The sequence below is a fragment of the Psammomys obesus genome, unplaced genomic scaffold (genome assembly GCF_907164565.1).
Source record: "Psammomys obesus unplaced genomic scaffold, mPsaObe1.curated_primary_1811, whole genome shotgun sequence".
Taxonomy (NCBI): Eukaryota; Metazoa; Chordata; class Mammalia; order Rodentia; family Muridae; genus Psammomys; species Psammomys obesus.
The window spans coordinates 83,888-109,599 of record NW_026596225.1 but is presented as its reverse complement, the minus strand read 5'-3'; the positions used below and the strand labels follow the sequence as shown (position 1 = coordinate 109,599).

The window sequence follows — 25,712 nt, the reverse complement described above, 5'->3', positions numbered from 1 at the left end:
TTCAAATCCCCATCCTATTAATTCAGGATTCGGAGTCTTACCTAAAGTATATTCTGGGATTTGAGATTCCCTCCTTTTGTGATTCATGGACCTAGTCATACAGCAGATTGCCTATATTTTCAGCCCTAGGATAAACCGAGAGAGCCTAGACACGCTGACAGTGAGGGAAGAAAGAGCCCAGTGCCTCCTGGGTTAACTTACTGTCTAACCTGCTCTAAAGGCACCTCGTACTAGAAATAAACCACAGTGATTTCTGATTATTTTTTATGCATGGAGTGGGGGTTGGGCTGGTGAGGTGGTACTTGTCCCCAAGCCTGGTGACCTGAGTTCAATCCCTCAGACCCATTTGGTGGAAGGAGAGAACCAACTTTCACAATTTCTCCTCTAACTTCCACACCTGCACCATGGCACACAAGTACCTGCTCCAACACACAATCAATAAATATTAAGTGTAATTAAATGTCTTTTCTAGGAACAGGTGTTAACATAGAAGGAGAGGCTAGGCTCTGCAGAGTCAATAGTTTTATCTCCATCTGTTTCACCAAAATGAGAAAGATTATCACTTGGCTTTTAGCAAATGTGTGGTGTGTGCTACCTCCACTCCCACCTCTTGGCACAGTTTCTCCTCTCTTCTTCCTTTGTATTTTTTTAAAAGTCACTTCAACAAGTCTTCGGCCAGCTGTGGAAAACCTGTGACCTCAGGGGCTCATCTTGCCTCCCTTAAATCTCCCTGATCCTGTGATGGCTCCTGCCTCATCTTCTCCAGTGCTGTCCATGCTCATGTTTTAATCTGCTACTAGCTGATGACACGAGATCTATGTACCAGGATCTGGTCTTTGCCTGTTTATTTCTTCCAATTGTTTGAGTGGAACAAGCCTCCTCCCAAGTTGTCCTTGACAGCAGACTCATTCACTGGGTGACAGTCCATCCCCACAGTGCTTCTGACTTTACCCTGAGAACAGCATACTGACAACTCAGATGGCATGTGCACTTTGCTCCATCATCCGTTACATCTTCCTAATGAGGACTTGCCTAGACATCAGGGAGTAAGGTCTATATTTAGATTAGGCGGAGAATGACTGTCTTTCTTTCTTTCTTTCTTTCTTTCTTCCTTCCTTTCTTTCTTTCTTTCTTTCTTTCTTTCTTTCTTTCTTTCTTTCTTCTTTCCATTTGTCACATTTGGTGAATGGCAGCACATCCTTCTACTCTCCCCATAGACAATGACGCCTCTATTCTCTCTTTCCATATTTAGTCTGTCAGCCAGTCCTATTGGCCTTCTGTCAGGGAATAACCAGAACATAGCCACTTGCCACCTAGCCCAAGCCACCACCAGCTTTTGGTTAGTTCTTTAACCCACGGGTGAGGTAGCTCAGTGGCTCAAGTCACTTGTCAGCAAACTTAACAGTTCCCTCATAAATACACACAAAATAAATAAATTTAAATGTAAAAATTGTACGGACACATAGCTCTTTTTTTGTCCCTGCATGCCCAGGACCCCCCTAGAAATTTCAAACAAAGTATCCAGAAAGATCCTTCTAGAAGACATCAAATCAGGTCACTTCTTAAAACCCTTTGATAGCTCTCCATTTTATTCACAGTAAAAGCTTAAAAGGTGGGCTGGCAAGATGGCTCGGTGGTTAAGAGCACTGTCTGCTCTTTCAGAGGTTCTGAGTTCAATTCCCAGAAACTGCATGGTGGCTCACAATCATCTATAATACCATCTGATGCCCTCTTCTGGCATGCAGGTGTACATGCAGATAGAGTGAGCACTTGCGCCCGTGCGTGTGTGTGCGTGTGTGTGTGTGTGTGTGTGTGTGTGTGTGTGTGTGTGTGTGTGTGAATTCTCATCTGATTTCAGTGTTTACACTTTCAGGGAGCTTTCCCACTCACCACAAACCAAACGGAAGTCTCTTTTGTACTTCTAACACCTGAAGGCAGGAGTATGGTTTCCTTCACTGCTTTGGAAAGTTAGATTGCCTCTCCAATCAGATCATACACTTCTTAAGGGTAGCAGCTGCTTTTGACTTATTTAGACTTCCTTCTCAAGAACTACAGTAATCTAGACAGTGTGTCTTCGCTGAGTGTCTACTGCTATGATAGAACACCAGGACCAAAAGCAGCTTGGGGAAGAAAGGGTTCATTTGATCTCATAGCTTACATCCCATTTTCCAGGGAAGTCAGAGCAGGAACTTGAGGGAGGGAGCTGTAGACAGGAACTGAAGCAGAGGCCTTGGCAGAATGGTGCTTCCTGGCTGCTCCTTCAGCCTGCTTTGTTATACCACCCAGGGGTGACACCTCTCTTTGTAGGATGGACCCACCCATATCTACCATAAATAAAAAAATAAAATGCCCATAGGTGGATCTAGTGGGGGTATTTTCTAAATTGGGGTTCCTTTTTCTCAAATGACTCTAGTCTGTGTCAAGTCACATAAAAACTAGCCAGCACAGTTTCAAGGCTAAACAAGATAAATAGATTAATATAGAATTCAGAAACTGACTCACACATTAATTTTTCTAACAAGGTACCAAGTCAATTTGATGTGGGAAGATAAATCTTTTAAAATATTTATTGGTGACTCATACCTTTAATCTCAGTGCTTGGGGTTAGGGGTCAGAGTTTGGGCGATGATGGGGTTGGCAGAGGCAGGTGGATCTCTATGAGTTCAAGGCCAGCCTGGTCTACAGAGCAAGTTCCAGGACAGCCAGGGCTACACAGAGAAATACTGTCTCAAAAAAAAAAAAAAAAAATTCAGGACTGAAGCTCAAGGAAATGCCGATGCCGGTGTTATCCAACAAATCAAGACAAAGCTAAAGGAGATCAACCTAGATTTTACAGGACTTGAAGGGAGTTTTTTGTTGTTGTTGTTGTTAGTGCCAGGGCTCAAACTCAATACCTTGCAAATGGAAGACAAACAACTCCATCCCTCCCCATCCCAGGGAGGAGTGTCTATAACCTTCAAAGGAAGGGGTTAAAAAGGAGAAAAGGGTTGAACTGATGGTGCACACTTGAAACTTCTTTTGGCTGTGGCACATACCCATACACTTAGGCTTGCCAGAGACCTCCCTAGAGGTTTCCTGAGTCATTAGTGTCACTTTGTCTTTTACTCTCAAAAATATCCTCACCTAGGAGCTATAAGATATGACTATCTGATTAGATTATGTCTGTCACTGCCTCTTATTTTGGAGGCAATGAGGATAAGTAGTGGTGGATCCCCTCTGAGTCTGGGTTGTTTTGTTTTGTGAAAGGGTCCTGGCTGGCTTAGAACTCACAGAGAGCCACCTGCCTTGGCCTCCTTGATGCTGGGATTAAAGACGCAAGCCATCATGCCTGGCCTCCTCTCTGGGGTAGTGATGCTGGGTGGTGGTGTAGCTGTCCAGCTTGTTGTTACTCATTTGTGTTGACAGCATCGTTCCTCGAGAGGAGCCTCAGGCCAAGTAAAACAGAGTACTCACTCCCAAGAAAACGGCTTCCTTAAGATTTTGTTGGCAATGGGGCAGCCTGGTGCTCCTTCCCACAGCCAGGTGATCTGGGCAGAGGGTGTAAAATAGTGAGTCTTCAGTATGATTATTTTTAATTGCTGCTTTTTTTAATTTTACACTTTAATTTTTTTTTTTTTTTTTTTTTTGAGATAGGGTTTCTCTGTGTAGTTTTGCCTGTCCTGAAATTCACTTTGTAGAACAAGCTAGCCTCAAATTTACGGAGATCCATCTTCCTCTGCCTCCTGAGTGCTGGGATTAAAGGTGTGCACCACCATCACCAGGCTTATCTCTAGGGTCTTCCGTACTAATTTATCTCCTCCAAAACCAGAAGCTGATGTATAGAAAAGCCCTGTTAAATAACCTGCCTCGGATCATTCTGGCTGAAGAATCCAGGTGGAATTCTTACTGATGATCAACGTACTGATCAGTTTATTTTCAGTTCTTCATAAACACTCTCATTTGTTCTGCTAACAGACATTTGTTAGCTATCTAGCATGGGCCATTGGTTCTCTCTTCTAAGGAAGGTTAACCCTGAGAACCCAATGTCCTGGACATCCACTGTGCAGTTTAGCATGGGCAATCAATCCATGACTGAGGTGAGAACATCAGGTACCAATGCTAATGCCTGAAATGCATCCTGTGTCTCTAGTGTGGAAACTGGCTAAGACAGATATCAGATATCATGTCTACATGAAGACAGTTAAATTATACAAATGCATTGTGTTTCAAGGGGATCAGCTAAGGTAAAAGGCCACGAGACACTTGTGTATTTTATTTGGATAATTGTCTATTGAGATCTTTTGTTTGTTTTAAAATTGGTTATATGGAGCCTAAAGAGATGGCTCAGCAGTTAAGCACCTGCTGCTCTTTCAGGGGACCCAAGTTCAGTTCCCAGCACCCACGTTGGGTGGGTCACAACCACAGCAACCTGTGCTTTCAGATCCAGAGGATCGAATACCTCTCCTGGCCTCTGAGGGCGTCTTCACTCATGTACTCGAGTGCGTACACACACACACACACACACACACACACACACACCCCACACACATACACACACACACATAAATACACATATACACACATACACACACACCACACACACACCACACACACACACATATACACCCACACCCACACCACACATACATACACATATACACACACACATATACACACACATACACACACACATAAATACACATATACACACACACACACACCACACACACATACACACACACACACACCACACACACATATACACCCCCACACACACCACACATACATACACACACATACACACACACACATACATACACATATACACACACACATACATACACACACATATACACACGTATGCGCGCACACACACACACTTAAAACAAATATTTAAAAAATTTTAAAGTAGATTATTAATTTTCTACTTATTACAACTGTTGCTCAACAGTGTACTGTAAAATACTGTAACTTATCAGAAGTTGCTTTACATTTCTAACTGCAGTGATACCTATAAATTGTCCCTCCCTTTGTAGCCGCCCTCTTTCCATCCTATTTGTTATCTGTTAATATGTGTTATGTCTATGTGCTTAAATATAATAAATCATTGCTTTAATTATTTTTTCATAATTTTGTGTATGTGGTTGTGAGACAGGGTCTCATGTATCCATGCTGGCCTGGAAGTTGCCATGTGGCCAAGAATGACATTGAAAATCTTTTTACCCTGACTTCCTTAGAATGCTGGCATAACAGGAGTGCACTGCAGTGCTCAGTCTGTGTGGTGCTGGGTACTAAGCCAGGGCCTCATGTATGTTAGGAAAATAATCTACCAATTGAGCTACATCCCCAGCAATTTTGTGTCTTTTAAAGAAACTGAAACTAGGTTTATTGGTAAAGACCTGTGATCTCAGCTACTCAGGAGGCTGAGGCAGGCTATAAATTCAAGGCCTGAATTGGGAACTTCATAAGGTCATGTTCAAAAGGAAAGGAAAGGGGAGGGGAGGGGAGGAGAGGAGAGAGAAGAGAGGGAGAGGAGAGGGAGTGGGGAGGGGAGGGGAGGAGAGAAAGGAGAGGAGAAGAGAGAGGAGAGGGAGAAGAGAGAAAGAAAGGAAAGGAAAAAGGAAAAGGGGAGGAGAAGAAAAAGAAAGGAAGGGGAGGGGGGGGAGGGGAGAAAGGAGGGAGAGAAAGAGAAGGAGAAAAAGGAAAACAAAAAGAGAAAGACAGATGAGAAGAGTTAGCAAGTGTAGACTTGAGTATTATTACAAGCCCTGAGTATGAGGAAAAGCTCTTAGCTTTGCTCTTCTCCCTACAGGAGTGAATAATGCTATCCATGCAGACATTAATGAACAGACTCCAGCAGGTCCTGATTAGATACAGACACGCAGAAGACTTAAGTGGTTGCGATTTGGGAGTGGGGGACAGAGTAGGGGTAAGAGGGAAGAGATTCCCTCCAGGTAGAGAGCTCCTACAGGGAAGGGAGTATCTTGTGTGCTTGATAGATGTTTGTGAGTGAATGATACATCCTGTGGTTAGTACAGATCTTGGAGGATGAAGCAAGAGATTTTCAGACTTAGAAATCCGGTGCTTCACACAGAAAGGCTACTTCTGCGTGTTCTTGGTGTGCATAGCTCAATTCCCACTTAGGAACAGCCTTGAGCAGACATAGAGGCAAACCCTCATTTCTATATATTCTCTCAACTCATCTCACAGAAAAATATTCCTGATGTCTTCTGAAAACAAAACAAAACACAAACAAACCAAACACTATTTTGCTCGTATAAGCCAAAGAATCTATAGTTTTAAAACACTGCTCAATTAGAAAAATGAAAAGAGAATATACACATTTGTTCATAGGTTTATACCTATGAGTATGTATACCAGGAACAAAAGTATACGCTACTTTTAAATACTGTTCCCGGGAAACAGAAAACCTTTGAGGATGCAGGACACCTAGAACTCACATAGGCACAGGCAGCCGTGCTGGACTGAGAATGAGAAAGCATGTCAAAAGCTGGCCTTACAACTTCAAGAAGGCAGCACGTGATACAAATCCACTGAAGAGCATGAATCACGTCAAAGCGCATGATCCTCCCACCTACTCCTGACTAAAGTGATTACACGCTGTTGGAGAGCTAGGGAGCCAGGAGGCTTTCCAGCCTGCTCCTTAGAATTACTGCTTGGTGGAGCTTGCTAAGTTTAAGAGCAGGGAGCCAGGAGGCTTTCCAGCCAGCTCCTTAGAATTACTGCTTGGTGGAGCTTGCTAATTGACCTGTTTTTCTGACTGAAGAAATTTCCCTAAGGAGGCAAATGCAAGTAGATAATGAAGATCTCTCAACTCTCAGAGCGGAGCTCAGAGCTCTGGAGACTGATCATTATTTAAATGCAAAGCCATCTCAGGACGACCTGGCAAGTCTCCGAGGCAGGCACTGGCTTTCAGGGGGTCGGGAGTCTCGGCTCACCCCTCCCACCTTCACCCTATGCTGCTTCGGCCTGGCATTTCTTAACTAGAATTGTGAAGCTAGGGAGTGTGCGAAGTGAAAACCATGCAGTCTGTGAAATGGGCAATTTCTGAGGACCTTAGATAGTAGCAGCTATTCATTTACATGCAGATCTGTGCATAAGGCAAGAAAAGCCAGGGTGTCTGTGGTGTGCCTGAGTGAGGAGTGAGTGAGAGCTTGACTCCTGTCAGGATGCAGGGGAAGGAGATTTTGATTTTAAAATGGCCTAGGTGCAAAATAAAATAAAATAAAATAAAAATAAATAAATAAATAAATAAATAAATAAATAAATAAATAAGCAAATATATATACATTTATCTCTATTGCTATCTGAGAATGTTTCCTTCTCTGAAGACCATGTGTATAAAAGTAACTTAAGTCTAATACAATAACCTGTCCCACCTGCCTGGGATGATGGACTCCAAAACTCAAAAAAGGCAAGTTTTCAATCTAAGAAATAGATGAACAAGAAAGGGATAGCAGGTACAACATGTGTCAAGTGGCATAATTTCCAGTTGACTGTAGAGTATGCAAATATTATTGGTTAGAAATAAATGGAGCCAGCTGTAGTGGTGCATGCCTCTAATCTCAGCAGTTCAGAGGCAGAGGAGGGTGGATCTCTGTGATTTTTCAGGCCAGCCTGATCTACATAGTTCCAGGATAGAGCTACACAGGAAACAAACCCTGTCTGTCTGTCTGCCTGTCTGTGTAGATAGATAGATAGATAGATAGATAGATAGATAGATAGATAGATAGATAGCATTTGTGTGCTTCTGTGCTCTCCACTGGGCCTGCAGAAACAATGAGAGAGAGCCAAAACTATAATTAGGAGTACATCTGGTAGGCTTTCTAAATTTGTTTTCTCTTGAAGTTAGGATTTGCACAACCTGACACAAGTGTAACCAACACTAGACTCATGACCATGACAGTGCGCTCACACAAGGAGTCCTTGGTGTTCTAGAATATTCAGGAGCAAACTCAGAACTGCATTTAGCCTCGAAGACTGTTCCCAGAAGTTAGGTCGAGAGATAGCAAGTGTCTCACTTACATTAACCAGTGGGAAAAAGCTGTGTCTCCATCAGGCTGTGGACTCTCCTCTTTGTCTCTGACTCATTATCCCAGGGTGGGGTGGCCACAAAACTTTCCTTTACTTTTGCATGGGGGGGGGGTCACTAAAAGAAGGAAGAAAAGAAACAGAGGATATAAAGTGTGGACCCGCTGGCTGTTCTATTCTGAGTCATGTCTGAGGGAAGCCTTGGCTGGGGCTGTGCTGATGTCACTGTGTCACTGTTGTGCCACCCATGTGCTTTAGGGCTCTAGGAACTATGGGGGCTTATTCTGGGCTCCTGAGAAAAGGCTGTTTTGGAGTGCAAAGGATGGGGAGTCCCTGTAGTTTTGTCAGAGAATGGCAAGTTGTCTGCAGTGAGGAGCTCCTGCCACAGGAGTGATGAGAGGGAGAAACAGGAGACCCAGATGCTGCCCTGCGCTTGTCTTTTCCTCTCACCTGGTCCTGCAAATCCCAAAGCTTTTCATCCCCTGGTCCTATTATATAGCCACGCCCCAACTAGCTGCCTTCACAGGGCAGGGCTAGATTCTACAACAGATGGAGACTCATTCATATGAACGTATCAGTAGGCTCTGAGGACTTTAAGTGGAGAGAGAAAAGTCTTAAGATTTTCTGACACTTGATGGATAGCTTCAGTGCTTTTAAATAACCGTAGAAATATAACTGGGTTCATTAATTTGTTTTACGGCTAGTGATACAGTTCGTGGTGTGTCTCCAAAGAGGATTGCAAAACTTCAGCCCTTTTCTCTTCCTCTCTTTGTTCCCTGATCAAGAGCAAGTGGTTTTGCTGCACTACACTTTTCTCACTATGATGTGCTGCTGCTCACCACGGGTTCAAAACCGCTAAGGCCAGGAGATCATGAATATTAGAACCACTAAAACTGTGAGCCACTGTAAACCATTCATCTTCTGACTTGATTGTCTTGCTCTTTGTTACAGTGAAAGAAAGCAGTGCTATGCATTAGCTTTATTTGAATTGTTGATTGCATGTGAGGTATGGTAAGGACGACGGCATCTATACGCTTTTTTTTTCTTTCTTTCTTTGAGATAGCAAGGATTGAGGGATGCCACAGCTTCATGTACAATAAACACACATTCTCCTACTGGGCTGTTTTTCCAGAGACCATGAAAGCCTGTCAGGCTTAAACCTACGCTGCATCTAGTTGGTCAAAACAGCTGCTAAAACAGCTGCCTCCTTCTTATTGCACTCATTTTAAGTTTATTCCGCAGAAAACTACCTATATGATCATTACAAAATGCAGATTTTTTTAAAATTCTTTTTATGTTTACTAGCTCGCTGTGTATGTGTTGGGGAGACACACATGCCAGTATGTGCAAATGGAGGTCAGAAGACAACATATGGGTCTCGGGATTGAAGTGGGGTCTTCAGGCTTGGTGGCCTTACACATAGAACCACTTCAGCAGGTCCAATTTGTAGACTTTTATATCATTTACTTCTTAGACCGCATAACTCTGGGGTGTTCCCAGAGTGCTCGCTGTGCCCCTTCTCAACAATTGTCTGTGGTGTGATTTCTGTATGGACATTTTTACATTGATTCAGGGGTGTGAGCAGGAATGACATCTTATCCTTTATCTAAACATGCCTGGCCTATCAGAGGAGCTTGAAACTTGTTTCTAGAGCTGATAGATTAAGTGGTTTATTACACTTTTAGTTCTATGCTAAGCACAAATTTTCTTGTAAATCCTAGTTTTGCAAGTTATCTTTCTTAACCATCTAGTGGTTGGCCTTCAAGTGTTGACATCTGTTTTAATGTTCCTCCCCCTTTTCTTCTCATTCTTACTTTCCTCAGCTCTTCTGGATGACCTAAGGAGAAGTCAGTGCTGCCTCTGTTGTCTCCACGATGCTGTTTTCTTTCCACTCTTCACCTTCCTGATGCACATGGGTTTCTGCCCAGCTGGTGCTCTAGCTTAGTTCTTTCCGGCTTCTGAGCACCTAGGCTCCAGGAAGGGTCCTTAGATGCTGACTGAATTGACTTGAGTTGGACTGGTATGTTTAAAGTTGGCATGACTCCCCCAGAAGGTATGAAAATAGATATTTCTCTCATAAGAATATTTTTATTATCTGAACTATTTTATGACGAAAATAAAAAATAAAAGGTAAAACAAATTGTAAAACATCCAACTATTTTTAAACGCTTTTATGCCTTTCTCTAAAAAAAAGGGAATGTTTGCTAGAAGTGCCCCTGGGCAGCTCATGTCTAGTGGAAATTTTCTGAAGCACTGTGGGTTGGTTGAGATGTCTGCCTGTCCTCTGGCTAAGGTTTCCTGGGAAGCACACTGCATGTGGGGAGTTCCTAAGGGACCGTTTAGGCTGGAGCATCAGAGTGTGTTGCAAACCAGCATGTGGAGGGCTGCCGAGGAGAGCAACTGCACCGCACTAACAGAAGAAAAGGTCTCAGTTCTTGCTAGGTTCTATTTTTAGGGTGTGCTATGTTAGTTACTTCCAGCAGATTTAACTCTATTTTTAAAGCACAAATAAAATAATTTTCACTCTGTTTTAAAGACCTTCTCTGCCCTTCTTAGCTTCTCCAAACAGCTCTGCAAACACACACCCCCATGAACTTGTCTGGGCCTTCCTCCTGCTCCTTAAAGTCTCTGGTTTTATATTTTCCTGATGAGCCAAAAGCAACACAAAGTAGCAGTGTGTTAAGTTCCACTCCTACAGCACTAGTAGCTCAGTGTCTGCCCAGGATCCCAAGGAATCCCCGATCTGTTTTTTCCAAAGACCAAAGACTGTTATTTAAATACCTAGTCTGAAAGAATGCTCTGAAATCTGCTTCCATTATCTAAAATGTTTCCAAAGGTTTCATGCCAGACCCCTTTACAAATTCAGTTTTCCTAACTGGAACACACTTGCTTTTTTTAGCCTTTAAATCCACCCGCCCCCCCTCCTTTGGCTATTCACCTCACCTCAAGTGCAGGGAAAGCCTCCACTGCTGTGGACTTCTTTTGTAAACATTGTATACCATGTAAACTCTTTAAACAGCAAGGCAAGAAGATGGACCCCACTCCTGAGGAGCTCCAGCAACCAAGCCCTGTCCCCACACAGACTTCCCTAATGGTCCTAAGGGTCATTTGTCATTCCCAGCCCTGGCTTGGAAGAGGCTTAGACCCTGCCCTACAAGAAAAATCCCATCAGTCCCTAAACAGGAGAACCCACCAATCCCTGAGCTCCCCAGAGCTCAGAACTTGAAATTCGCCAGTCTTCACTCTGGACATCTCCCGCCCTGGAAAGCCCTGCCCTCTAAGAAATCCTATATAAGCCCTGCCTACAGTTCAGTTCTCTGCTGTCTCCTCCCAGGAGCAGAGGCAGCTACCCCTGGATTCATTCCCCCCAAACCCTGGATTCATCCCTTCCGAAAAAAATCTCTGATGAAATTTGCTGCCTGGGTGTGGAGTCTGCCCTGGAGTGACCTAGTAGGAGCGACCTGGTTGACCTAGTGGGTCAACCCTCTTTGAGAAAACCAGCTGACTATTGCTCTCCCAGCAGCTATCAAATGCCGATCGCTTTTCAGCCAGGGGTGGGAATTTGTTCCCACCTCCCCACCTCCTTGCTGGGATTTGATCCAGCTTGAGCGTACACAGGTCCTGTCACAATCACTGTGAGTTCAGCAACTGCCCTGTTGTGTCCAGGAAACACTGTTCCATCACCTTTGTCTCTTACAGTCTTTTTGCCACCTCTTCCATGAATTTCCCCTGAACCTTGGGGGAGGGATACGACATAGACATCCCTTTTGGAAGTGAGCATTCTACAATCTCTTATTCTCTGCATGTTACACACTTGTGGGCCTGAATGTGAATCATCACCTAATGCAAGGAGAAGCGTCTCTGATGAGGGTGGAGAGATGTACTAATTTGTGGGTATAGCAATACATTGTTAGGGCTGATTGTTCAGGACTATGTTCATTTAGCAGAGTAATAGTATTGGGTTCTCTGAGCTGTCTAGTCACAGACTCTTGGCCCTGACAACAGTGCCATGTATGGGTTCTGTCTCGTCGTGCAGGCCTCAAGTCCAACCATGTTACTCTGGTAACACCCATGCCACTCTTGCACCTAAGGGCCTCTCCTACCAGAACAGTTGTTACTAGAGCTCATACATCTGCAGATGGGTAGGACTGACTATTTTTCTCCTCTGTAGTGTTCATAGCACATTTCAGCTTTATGAAAGCTTCCCAGTAAGGATGAAGCTTCCAGATCAATACCCACCTAGTTCTCCGTGTTTTATGACTCAAGTCTGTGGTACCTTCAGCAATAGTCTTACCTACAAGTTCTGAAGAGTAGCCAAAAGCAGTGGCAATTGCCTGTAATATTTGGGGGTCTGTGGGACCCCACTGGCCAACTACTTAAAAAGAGATAACCCATTCTTAGCACTGGAGCTTTTATTTCCTGGCTTTTGTGAACCAAGCAGCAATGAACATGGATGAGCGACTACCTCTATAGTAGGATGTAGAGATCAAGAACGATGTAGTTGAATCTTATGGCAGATCTATTCCTAGTTCTTTGAGGAAACTGCACACTGATTTCTGTAGTGGCTACACTAGTTTGCATTCCCGTCAGCAGTGAATAAATATTCCCATTTCCCCACATTCGAGAAGCATTTGTTGTCATTTGTTTTATGGCTATTAGCTCTTCTGACTGTGGCGGGAAGGGTGGTGGTGGTGAAATCTCAAAGTGGTCTTAATTTGCCCTTTCCTGATGATTAAGGATGCTAGCATTTAAAAAAAAATGTTAACATTAAAAAAAATGTTTCTCAGCAATTTTTATTTCATCTTTTGAGAACTCCGTTTATTTCCATACCTAATTTTGTAATTGAATTATTTTCTTTGTGTTTAGTTTTTTAGTTTTTTTTTATGTTCTAGATATTAGCCTTCTGTCAGATGTTTAACTAACAAAGATTTTTTTCCCACTCTATAGGCTCCCTCTTCAATTGAATAAGGTATCCTTTCCCATTCAGAAGATTTGTAGTAGCATGTGGTCCTGTTTGTCAATTGTTGGTCTGTGCTATTTGGTTCAAATATATAAATTCAAGTGTATTCCCTACTTCCTCTTCTGTCAGATTCAGCATATCAGCTCTTATGTTGAGATTCTTGATTCATAACAACAAATGAGATAGAAGCAATAATTAAGAATCACTAACTAAAAAAAGCTCAGGACCAGATGGAGATAGCACAGAATTCTACCAGACTTTTTTTTATGAAGCCAATATCTAATATTATCTGATATAAAAAACAAAGATCCAATAAAAACAAAGTTATAGTCCAACCTCTCTAATGAACATATATGCTAAGATTCTCAATAAAATACTTGCAAAACAAATTCAACAGCACATCAAAAAGATTACTCACCATGATCAAATCAGCTTCATTCCAGACTTGCAGAGATGGTTCGACATATTTAAATTAATAAATGTAATCCACCACATACAGAAATTACATGACCATTTTGTTAGGTGCAGGAAAAAAAAAAAACCTTTGACACAATTTAACATCCATCTCTTCATAATAAAAGTCCTGCAGAGACTAGGAATATGGAGACATATCTCAGTATAATAAAGGCAATTTACAAGAAGCCACATCATGCTAAATATAGAGAAACCAAGAGCATTTCCACTACTTTTAGGAACAAGACAAGAATTTCTCTTTCCATTTCTGTTCAGTTTACTGCTTAAAGTCTATGCTAGGGCAAAAAGACAGATAAAAGACATCAAGGGGATACAAGAAAGAAAGAAGTCAAAGCATCCTTATTTGTAAGTTAGATGATTCTAAACATTAAAAAAAAAAAAAACTATTCCAAACTCTCAGGGGTAGTACTTTCTTATTATTTTCTCCACTCTATTCATTTGATGTTAATTGCTAAGTTATCTATACTCCCACTGAACACATTCACATATAAATTATGTGCAACCTGCCTAAAACCAGCCCTCTGTTTCATATCTTCAATACTTTCTAGCATCTAAGGAAAGCAAAAACATAGTAAGTGCCAAGTGAATTCTAGTAAAATTAACAGAAAAATAAAGCATACTATATGAGGTTCTATAAAGGAATGTACATTACTAGCACTTTTGAGTAAATATTTGGATGTAGTTATTCTATTACCTGGGGCTAAGTTGGTATTGATAGCCTTTTATTCATTATAAGAGTGGTGAATATTGAAAGTAAATAATTAATATTTTATTAATTACTTTCTATATACCAAACACTGTGTTAAATATTCTTATACCATTGATCTAGTCATTGTAACAAATTCTGTAATATGGAGACTAAGTTATTCTCCTATTGCTCAAAAGGACACCATGACCAAGCTGACTTATGAAAGAATGCATCCAGTTGGAGACTTGCCTACAGTTTCAGAGGGGTAGTCCATGACCATCATGGCAGGGAGCATGATTCTGGTGCAGTAGCTGAGAGCTTACATCTTATCCACAAGTTGGGGTCAGAGAGAGGATGGGAGAAGGAGGGAGAGAGGGAAAGAAAGAGGGAGACACATGAGAGAGAGAGAGAGAGAGAGAGAGAGAGTAAAAAAAGACTAGGTTTGAGGTTGGCCTTTGAAACTCAAAGCCTATGCTTTAGTGACACACTTTCTCCAGTAAGGCCACACCTCTTAATCCTTCCTAAAACAGTTCCATCAACTAGGGACCAAACAGTCACACATATAAACTTGCAGGGACCATTCTCATTCAAGCTACCACAGAGATTGTACTGTCCACTGTGCTGAAATAAGCAGTTTAAAGAGATTGAGAACTCTGTTGCAGCCCCAGAGAACTAATAAGTGAGGCCATTCTCCTTGAATGCTTTGTCTATGCCTATGTGGTAAGCAGAGAACTTGAAAGAGGAAGGGGAAGGGAATGAATTAAAACAAAGTATAATAAATTTTTAAAATTTCTAACATCCTTATGAACAAAATAATAATAGCTATAAACAACAGTAAAGGAAATCTCAGGGTACAACCTAGCAACAGATCAGTTAACTTGACCTTTGGTTCTCTGAAGAGGACACAACTGGTCCTTGGCTCTCTGAAGATGGCATTTCTGGTCTTTAGACCAGCTATGTTGTTAGGTCATTGAACACTGCAAAAGAGCTCAGAATCTTTAGTGTGTCATTTTTAATTTTGTCCAGGCTGACCTTGAACTCTTGGGTGCAAGATATCTCATACATTAGCTTCCTAGGTAGCTACGATCACAGAAAACTGCAACTGCAGTAGCTAAAATAAGTCTCTTTGTCAGTCTTTCCTCCCACAAGACCATGCAGCATATGTTGTGTTTTGTTTTGTTGTTATTGGTGGTGGTGATGGTGGTAGTGTGTGTGTGTGTGTGTGTGTGTGTGTGTGTGTGTGTCTGTCTGTCTATCTGTGAATCTGGGGATCAAATCCAAAGCCTCATGGACACCAGACAGATGCTTTCCACCACTGAGTTCATCCCTAGCCCATGTTCTTCACACTGGCCTTCCTTCCTCATCACTAAGGAAATGTCTTCCTACTGCAGAAAGCATATGGCAATTTTTCTCAGCTGGACTAAAGGCATTTACTTTGTGGTCCCTTCATGTTTTTCTCTGGAGTCATCTTAATTTCTCTATACAAAATTAATCTGAGTGAGGATCCAGGCAGACTATCTGAATAATGGTTTCTTATAACCCAAGTATATTCCTGGACTTTTAGAAGTTGAAATCAGAATAATTTAATTTGTCCTTTTTCTTTGTGAGTAGACAGATCAGCAAGAAAAATAAACCTTGAAGAAGAAGAGGAGGAGGAGGATCAGGAAGAGGAAGAAGAAAAAGAAGAGGAGGAAGAAGAAAGAAGAAAAGAAGAAGAGCAGAAAGAGGAGGAAGAAGAAAAAGGAGGAGGAGGAGGAGGAGGAGGAGGAGGAGGAGGAGGAGAAGAAGAAGAAGAAGAAGAAGAAGAAGAAGAAGAAGAAGAAGAAGAAACCACCAACAGAGGGACTGGAGAGATGGCTCAGAATTAAAAATACTGTCTGTTTTCCTAGAGGACCTGGGTTTGATTCCCAGCATCCACATAGTGGCTCTGAACATCTGTAACCTCATTTTCAGGGGATCTGATGCACCCTTCTGACCTCCACAGGCAGCACACAAGAACATAGTGCTGACATACATTCAGGAAAATACTCATATACATAAAAATGTTTTACTTGTCTTTTTGTTTGTTTGTTTTGTTTTGAGACAGGGTTTCTCTGTGTAGCCCTGGCTGTCCTAGAACTTGCTCTGTAGTACAGGCTGTCCTCAAATTCAGAGACTTGCCTGCTTTTGCCTCCTGAGTGCTGGAATTAAAGGCGTCCACCACCACCACCTGTTTTGTTGTTGTTGTTGTTTTTAAATTAAGCTATTAGAACAAGTGCTTCAAGAAAGCAGGCACTAAACTAAGAATGGGAAAAATGAGATGAGAGAATAGGGAATCTCTCCTAACACCAGCATGCATGGGAACTGCTAAATAACTGGTTGGGCCTGAAGAACTGACAGCCCTGTGTTGCATGGCTGAGAGGAAGCCAGGAGAGAACTATTGCTTGCCAGATGCATTTGAACGTGAGGAACATACCAAAAAGAGGTGTTTTCACAGCCAGTAGAATATTTGGCAAGAAGTAGTAATGTGTTCCTGAAAACTAAAGAAATGACAAAATTAAATGTTTTCTCCAAAAATCATACAAAATAGAGAGGAAAAGTCCTAAAAAAAATACAATCACAGTTCACAACTTGGATGGGCAGTGAATAGTTATTGCATAGTCATAACTATGTAAGCTCAATAATAGAGTTAATGTAATTGTGATTTAATTTATGAAAGATGTTGAGGACAGAATTCTTTAGTATGGTCTAGGTAAGACCTTTGCTCCCCACAGCTATTTCTCTTCACAGTCCTAGACCATGACTTTACCCCTAATTCTTTCTCTCCAGTCTCCCATCCTCCTGCTTAAAATCCGGGTTGCCCAAGCAATAGCTGGTGATCTTTGAGAACAATTCCTGTCTTCTAAAAGCCATCCTTGAACTACATCTGAAGACTGCTTTAGCTACTTTGACTAATGTCCTATAAAACGCTTAGTTATTTTTCACCAGACTAGATGCTGATAGAAGCTTTCATGCTGAGAGAGAGAGAGAGAGAGAGAGAGAGAGAGAGAACATGCCACAAAGCATCTGTGAAAGTCAAGGGACTACTAAATCAGTTGTTTCTCGAGAACCTTCCAAGGCCTCTTGTTTTGCCATTGTGCTGTGTGTTGTAGACTAGCTGAACTTAGAACTTTCTGGAAATTCTGCCTTCCACATCATTAGGACTGCTGGGGTTGCTAACATGAATACCACCAGTCCTGGCTTTTATTTTTCACTTATTTATTTATTACAATTTATTCACTTTGTATCCAAGTGTAGCCCCCTCCCTCTTCTACTCCCATGCCCCATCCCCAGTCTGCTGATAGGGGAGGTCCTTCTCCCCTTCCATCTGGCCCTAGCCTATCAGGTCTCATCAAGGCTGGCTGTATCATCTTCCTCTGTGACCTGGCAAGGCTACATCCCTGAGGGGGAAGTGATCAAAGAGCTGGTCACTGAGTTCATGTCAGAGACAGCCTCTGTTCCCCTTAGTAGGGAACCCATTTGGACACTGGGCTGCCATGGGCTACATCTGTGCAGGGGTTCTAGGTTATCTCCATAATGGTCCTTGGTTGGAATATCAGTCTCAGAAAAGACCCCTGGGCTCAGATTTTTTGGTTTTGTTGTTCTCCTTGTGGTTCTAGTCCCGTCCAGGTCTTTCTATCTCCCCCTGCTTCCATAAGATTCCCTGTACTCTGCCCAAAGTTTGGCTATAGTCTCAGCATCTGCTTTGATACCCTGAAGGATAGAGTCTTTCAGAAGCCCTCTGTGGTAGACTCTGGTCTTGTTCCCTGTTTTCTCCATCTTCCGATGTCTATCCTGTTTGCTGTTTTGAATGAGGTTTGAACATCTTACCCAGGGTCCTCCTTCTTGCTTAACTTCTTTAGGTAGACAGATTTTAGTATGTTTATCTTATATTGTATGTCTAATATCTACTTATGAGTTAAGTTAAACAGCAACAAATCAAGTAATCCAATTAAAAAAATGTGGAATAGAGCTAAACAGAGAATTCTCTGTAGAGGAATACTGAATGGCAGAGAAACACTTAAAGAAATGCTCAACATCCTTAGCCATCAGGGAAATCCAAATCAAAACGACCCTGAGATTTCACCTTACACCCATCAGAATGGCTAAGACCAAAAACTCAAGTGACAACACCTGCTGGAGAGGATGTGGAGAAAGGGGAACCCTCCTTCATTGCTGGTAGAGGCATATATCCCAAATTTGCTCAATCATGTTCACAGCAGCTTTATTTGTAATAGCCAGAATCTGGAAACAACCCAGATGTCCCTCAACAGAGGAATGGATACAGAAATTGTGGTACATTTACATAGTGGAATACTACACAGCAATTAAAAACAAGGAAGTCATGAAATTTGCAGGCAAATGGTGGGAATTAGAAAAGATCATCCTGAGTGAGGTATCCCAGAAGCAGAAAGACACACAGGGTATATACTCAGTTCTGGTTTTTAGGTGAGTTCTGGGAATTGGAACTGAAGTCCTCAGGCTTAGCTGTCAAGTTTTTGCCCACTGAGCCATCTCCCTGGTCTAATGCCTTATCGACATTAGATAAAGGGTTTTACTAATGAGGATGTAGTTGAATTTCATCTACAAACTATATAGCAAAACAAACAAACAAAGAAAACAAAAATGGAGGAAGCAAGTTGGAAGGAGTGGAACAAGAGAGTTAAATCCTTACCCAAGAGTAGCTCAGTAGGCTATTTCTAAAATAGATAAATAAAAAGCCAGCAGCATAAGATAGTTGTTAGAATACAGGGATGGCAACTGATCAAACTGCTAAAAGCAGACAGTGGTTATATATGGGGAGTGTGAGTGTTGCTATTATTACAGTCTTGCAGGGCAGTGGTGGCCTACTGCTTTAACCCCAGTACTCGACAGGTAGGGGCAAGTGTATCTCTGAGTTTGAGGCCAGCCTGGTCTATGGACAGCTAGGGTTGTTACACAGAGAAACCATGTCTCAAAAAAAAGAAAACACACACACACACACACACACACACACACACACACAAAACCAAACAAACAAAAACTAGGAAAACCAACAATCTTAGGAGACAAGCTTCTTGATTCTTTGAGGCCACTCTGGTCTACAGAGCTAGTAGAATCCTTTTCAGATTCCGGTTATCAACTTGGCCTTCCTTCTCTGTAACCCTCTTCATCCCCATTCACTTCATCTTAATGAAGTGAGATGAAAGAAAGCTTGAGACTTTCTTTACAGCTTTATTCTTCCCTCTGTCCTAAACTCTGCCACCTCCACCTGTACTCTGTCCCCTTTCTCACCCTGATTTTCTCTAGGTTTTGACTGATACTCAGCTTCACAAACATGCCAGGTGGCTTATATTTTTGTTCTAATTATCCATGTGGTTAGCTGAAATCATTTGTCTTTGGACTGCAACTTACCCACCTATTTGACTGTATCACAGTGGCTGAGCTATCCTTCAAGCTATTCAAAGTAACTTGAAAACTAGAATAGGGTTATTCCAGCTGTGCGCTGTTATATCATTAAGTGACTTGAATGTTTTCTTTGGAGATTTAAAACAAATTCTAGAAAATCAGTCAATGCACGAAGGTTCTTTAATCCTAGAGTGGTACAGTTTGAGGCTGAATATAAGTCGTTTAGTTTTTAAGAGCCCCCCAAATGAAGCTCTGTATATTGCTACAAACTACAATTCTACTTAGACAACATCTTTGTGTTTCCCCTTTTGATAAGTGTCAAAATTTCAAATTTCCCGTTCATTTGCTATCAATGCATGAGATCAACATCTAGAAATAAAGAAAGTGTGACTGTTGAAGAATTATATTTTTAAAGGCACCAACAGTTGCTGATGAAAGTGTTTAAAATGTGGTACCACTGTGTGTCCCAAATTAAGTTTTTAAAACTAAAACCCTAAGACTACGTGAGATAGCAGGGAGTTCTATAACCTATTTGCAGTCATGACTGAGAAATTTAGACTCATACAAACCTGTCTTTATTTTAAATGCAGCTTAAATAAAAAAAAGCACGAACTTCAACCCCAAATCCCAGACACATTTCTCCCTAACAGAAAAAGGCCTTTCTTGAAGGCTTTCCCAGGCTGACCACTTAACAGTGGTCAGTCCAAAAATAAATGCATGAGGCTTTACTAAGCACATTCAACAGCCCACCAAACCGCGATCGTGGAGAGCTGGGCTCAGCTTTCTCCCCTGTAGCCTCTGCCAGGCCCCCACCTACATTTTCCAGCTCCTAATTAGAAAGCTAATTAGAATTCCAAATTTAACTGCTAAGGGAGAGGGCAGTCTGGTCCCAGGCCAGGACTCCTTGAACATCACACAGCCCCTCTGTCCTTTGTGTAATGAGTGTGGAAGGGAGCTGAGTCCTCAGGACTGATGGCCATTTGACTTGCTGGAGGGCAGCAGTGCTTACTCTCATTTGTCCGAGAGGGAAGGTCTGAAGAACAGACTGCAAACGAGGGGAAAACCCACAGAGACATGGCTTAGAGTTTAGCTACTCTAAGGAAAAGAAGCGTATCTTTTTTGTGAATTCGTTTATTGCCGTGGGGATGGGACGGCACATCTGAAGGGAGTTCCCTTCAGCAACAGTTCCTGGTTCCAGCCAGGCAGTCTCTCTAAAAGCAGAGCGCCTCTTTAGTTACCATGACAACCAAAAATTAGAAGGGCTTTTGCAACACTAACAGAAACCATCTCCTGAAGTGCTTCTGTGAATCACACTGAATGCTGATGATGCAAACTTGTGTATACAGATTTTCAAACATTTTTTTGAAAAAACTCTCTATTACAATAAACAAATACCGTTTTGAAATCGTAACTTGGAACACATTTTAGTTCGACTGGTTTTGTTTGTTCTCTTTTCGTACCCCAGGCCCCAAAGTGCAAACGCGATTTGTTTAACTTCCAAACTTGTCTGAGTTACTCGGTGAGCAGCATTTAGGATGTGATTCATTTGCCCTTATTTTGAAGTGAGGTGGGGGAGGGGGGTTTAACATAGAACACTCTTGTCTACCATGCTGGGGGGCGCTGGAAAGGGAAGGGAGGGAACAAGGGAGAAGAGGAAGAGAGGGAAAAGGGAAAGTGGATCTCTTGGACTATCCATTGGGACCAATGCGTTCTGCCTGCAAAAGGCGTTTTAAAGTCCCTGTTGAAGTCTCTTCCTGGTTATATCTCCAAGTCCTCTCTCTACCTCCATTATAACAATCCCAGAGATAACAGGGAAGAGAAATGAGGTTTCTCCTTGCTTTGTTGGGTCTTCCCAAAGAAGCATCTTTTTCTTGGGAAGATTCTGGTGTGTGGTGTCATTGAGGGTTCATGCCACCCACTCCCCGGGGCCATAGCGGTGAGAAATTACGTCCATTCCTAATCCAGGTCAAGCAGGTGCTCAGCCCTCAGTTACAAACTAACAGATTTGGGCTAGTGCCTCGCTCCTGTGCTTCAGAGAATCCGAGTGTGCACGTAGGACGCCAGGCTGCCCTCCGGCTCACGTGTGGAAGCGCACACAGACACGGGTGAGTGCACAGGGTAAAAGGGGTGCACGCGCGCACCCGCACCCCAACCGAGGCACCGCACACAGGGGCAACGGGCTGACCGACCCGGTGGACGTTCCTGGGAGCGCTTGACCTTCTCCTAACCCACTTTTTGGCTACCGCTGACCAGAGCTTAGGTCTCCCTTTCTTCCCTGTGGTCGTGGAGAAGGGCCTCTTTCTAGCCACGGACATCGCAGCTTGGAGGTGGCAAGGCTGAGGCGACCCAGGCGCTGGAGACATACCCCGCTTACCTCGGTGGACAGGCCGCCTGGGGAGCTCGCTGCGCCGGGCAACGCGCGCAGAGTGGCAGGCTCGTGGCTGTCCCGGGCGCAGACGGCTGGGTCCCTCCTGTGGCTTTGAGATCTGTGACGGGCAGCTGAGCTGACCCACAGGGCTGTGGCAAACCCTGCTGCCTGTCTGCGCCTGGCTCCGCCACTAGAGCCGAGTGCCAGCAGCGTCCTGAACAGGACCAATCCCGAGCGGGAGGCCGGCTCTAGGGAGCAGGGAGAGGAGACTGGATGGCCACCGCGATGCGACGTGGGCCTGGATCTGGCAGCCCGGTTTCTATGGCAGCCAGGAGGGAGGAGCGGAAGAGAGAGGAGTGTGTAGTTGTGTGGCAGGGGGGACACCCACTGCAGAGTTTCCGGGAGGGGGTTTGGGCCTCCTGCACAGAGGATCCCTCCTAGAGCGAGGATGGGAAGCAGAGACACAGCACAGTCAGCTTAACACCTTGCCGGAACAGCCCCTGTGCACTCTGGACGCAGCCTTCCCACTCCCTCCCTCCAAGTGATCGTGACACCATCCTGTAATCCTTCCAACAGAGCTCGCACTTGACAGAGCACCGCGACAGCTTCCTCCGGGTGAGTCTGGCAGGGCTTAAGCGCTGCAGAAAGAAGGGCTCCTGTCACCCTCTGCCTGCATCCCTTGCACATGGCGGGCCTAGTCCCCGTGGTGCAGCGTAGTCGTGAGCCCCTTGTTGCCAGCCTACTCTCTGCTGTGATGCTTTGGCTGCTGGTAGGTGCCAAATACTGTTTTTCTAGTTTACAAACTAGGAAGCCAAGTCACTGGATTGAGTGTGGGGCTGGAAACTTGATTCAGATGCCACAGAACGTATTAGATAATTCCTGGAGTTAGCGTGCTTTATTTAATAGCGGAGGAAGCCGAGTTCAGAGAGATCAATCAGCTAATTTAGCAAGTCTCAAGGATGGTTTAACAGCTGAGCTAGATCTAAGAGCCTACTTTCTCTCAATGGCCTACCCATGTATCCTTGAACGACAGAACAAAATTACGGAAATAAAAATATTCTGTATCCAAAATTGTTATGAGGCAGAAATTGGGGGACTGGAAGATTCTTTTTTCTTACTTGCCAGACACTGTATTAAATACTCTTACACAGACTAACTCCTCATAGCAATCTGAGTAGGCTCTGATGTTACCATCTCTGTTTTAGCAGATAAGAAAACAAGCAGAGACAGACTTGATTCGCTTGAGGTCCACAAGCTGTGGAATGCTGGGGCTGGGACTGGAACTGCAACCCAAGAAGTGGGGATCCCAGATTTAGACAAGACCTTACTGCTGCCTCCTGAGGTCTCCTTTAAGGGTTTAGGAGCAGCAAGGGCAAGACAAAAAACCTCGACAGCTCTATGCACTGACCACAAGCGGGAAGCCTTTCACACTCTGAAAAGATTGCTTCCCCAACCTGGTCAGTTGATGATAAGGGTTCTCCATCTTAAAAAAAAAAAAGTAATCTTAAAGTAGTGCATGCCACCATCCTGTCTTCTTTCTAAAACAATAAAATAAAAAGGTATCATATTTAAAAATATTTAAAAGGCCCTTTGAGTCTTGAAACATGACAGTACATGGGATAAGATTTTATAGGAAAATTGTGCAGAAACCTAGACCCTCACATCCCAGACCAGACATACAGCCACAGTGGCAAAACTCTTCACAACCAGGCGTCCACAGAGCAAGGAAAATGTAGGTCAGAAATTGTTTCTCAGGTGTACTTACCAGATCATGTTTCACTAGCTCCTTGAAGTCTCAATTTATTTTGAACTGTCATACCAGAGCAGTGGTCTTCAATTTTCCTAAAGCTTTGACCCTTTAATACAGTTCCTCATGTTGAGGTGAATCTCTTGACCATAAAATTATTGTGTTGTTACTTCATAACTGTAATTTTGCTACTGTTATGAACTGTAATGTAAATATCTGTGTTTTCCAATGGCTTTAGGTGACCCCTATGAAAGGGTCATTTGACTTCAGGAGTCACAACTCACAGGTTGAGAACCACTGTGCTAATTCTCCTTCCAAATGAGACTCATCTTTTTTTTTTTTTTTTTTTTTTTTTTTGGGACTCCTTAGCTATATAAGAGTGGAATACATTTGATTCCCTTCACTTGAAAAAAAAAAAAAAGTTTTCTCCTACAAAGTCCATTCAGTAGTAGAGTGATTGCAGTATAACAATATGCAGAGGTCTGACTTAAAAAAACAAACCAAAACCAAACAAACAAAAACCAGGGTCTTGGTGTGTAATACAGGCTGGATTTGAATTCCAGGTAGTCCTCTAGCCTTAGCATTCTAAAGATTTGGGATTACAGACATGTGCCACCACAGCCAGGCTTTACACAAACTCTTGACCCAAGTGTAAGGAAAGACTTTGTACATATTGAGTGAGAAGTTTGAATGAGAAAATACAGATCTGTGATGCATGTCTGGAAATGTACCTTACTGTGGGTGGAATCACTGGGACCTGGAAGTCCTTTTTAACCCCTCCAGGATTTTTTCTCTTTTCCTACAATGGGCATATACTTCATAAAAGTATTTGATGGTAAAATACTTTTCAAAAGAATTTATGATACTAAGGCCCCATTCTCGGTGCAGGCAGGTCCATAATTCTTGGGAAGTTCAATGAAATGTGGTTCCTAACTCTTACTTCCCTTTGTCAGCTTGTACATGGGTGATGTTAATGCACAAGACACTTGGGCCTTGCTTTAGGAAATACTGATAATGACTAAAAGGTTAGTCTTGGGGTCATTAACTGTCTATTGTCATTTAGCTCTACTCTTTACTAGCTGGTGGCACCTTTGATATCAAATATCTCTTAGCTTCCATTTTCCCTGTCTATAATCTCAAGAGTTGTTGGGAGGATGAGATTACGTTTCCAGCAACAAGTAAACTCAATTAATATGGTCATAAAGCTTGGGAAGTTGAGTGATGTAGTGAGATTATTATTATTATTTTTGTTTCTTTAAAAACACAGAAATGTTATGGGGATATATATAATCTCAGGTTTGGGATTTGGGGCTGCTTCAGATTGTCCATAGCTATGATTTGCCTCATCTTTTAGCAAGAACGTGATTTCCTAACCCCATGCTATTTGCTGGTTGGAGATATCCTGATGATGATGATGAAGACCAAATTCTCCCCCAGGAACTTGAGACCCCTAATCAGCAAGAAGTAGTCTAACAATATTGATGCCCTCTTTTCCTTCTAACATCCTTTCCCATCTGATGTTGGAAGGAATAAGGGTGGTGTAGGGAGGTAGGAAAAAGAACCCAATAAAGTAGCCAAAAGTCCGGCTACAGAGTAAGTTCCCCAACCCCTGGGGGTTTACTGCACTGTTCTGATTTTTAGTTTTAATTTACTTCTTAATGTTTAACAATAACATTTCTTACAGAAATTAAAATACAAGTAAAAAAATAGAGATAAAAACTGATGCTGAAAAGGGGCTAATTCTCATTCTACAATCTGAATTGCTTCCATTCTCACTGTAGTAAGAACTGTATTCCAAACTTTTTATTTCAGTACTGGGGGATTGAACTCAGGACTTTTCAGCATACTAGGCAAGCACTCTATCACTGGTTGTATTCTAAACCTCAAGAACTTTTCTACAATAAGAAGCCAAATATACCGATTAGAATTGCAGGGAAATCAAGCTTCCTTTTTGAGTTTTCAGTCCTGTTAAGGCCTTAACATCCTTTGGGGACAGGCAGAAATTGGGAAATGGCATAACCAATTTTCATCATGAAAT

General features: G+C 42.7%; 1 protein-coding gene across 2 annotated transcripts in view; it reads right to left on the bottom strand.

The window, feature by feature from the left end:
- The window catches only part of Nim1k (NIM1 serine/threonine protein kinase), a 48,921-nt gene extending 26,834 nt beyond the window's left edge, over window positions 1-22,087 (bottom strand). Inside the window, exon 1 of one of the 2 annotated variants that reach the window (XM_055595819.1) lies at window positions 21,934-22,087. The gene's annotated coding sequence lies outside the window, so the exon portion shown is untranslated. Of the gene's footprint in view, window positions 1-8,025; window positions 8,086-21,933 lie in introns of those variants that run through there. The other variant, XM_055595820.1, reaches the window with a different exon arrangement.
- Window positions 22,088-25,712: the final 3,625 nt, after the last annotated feature.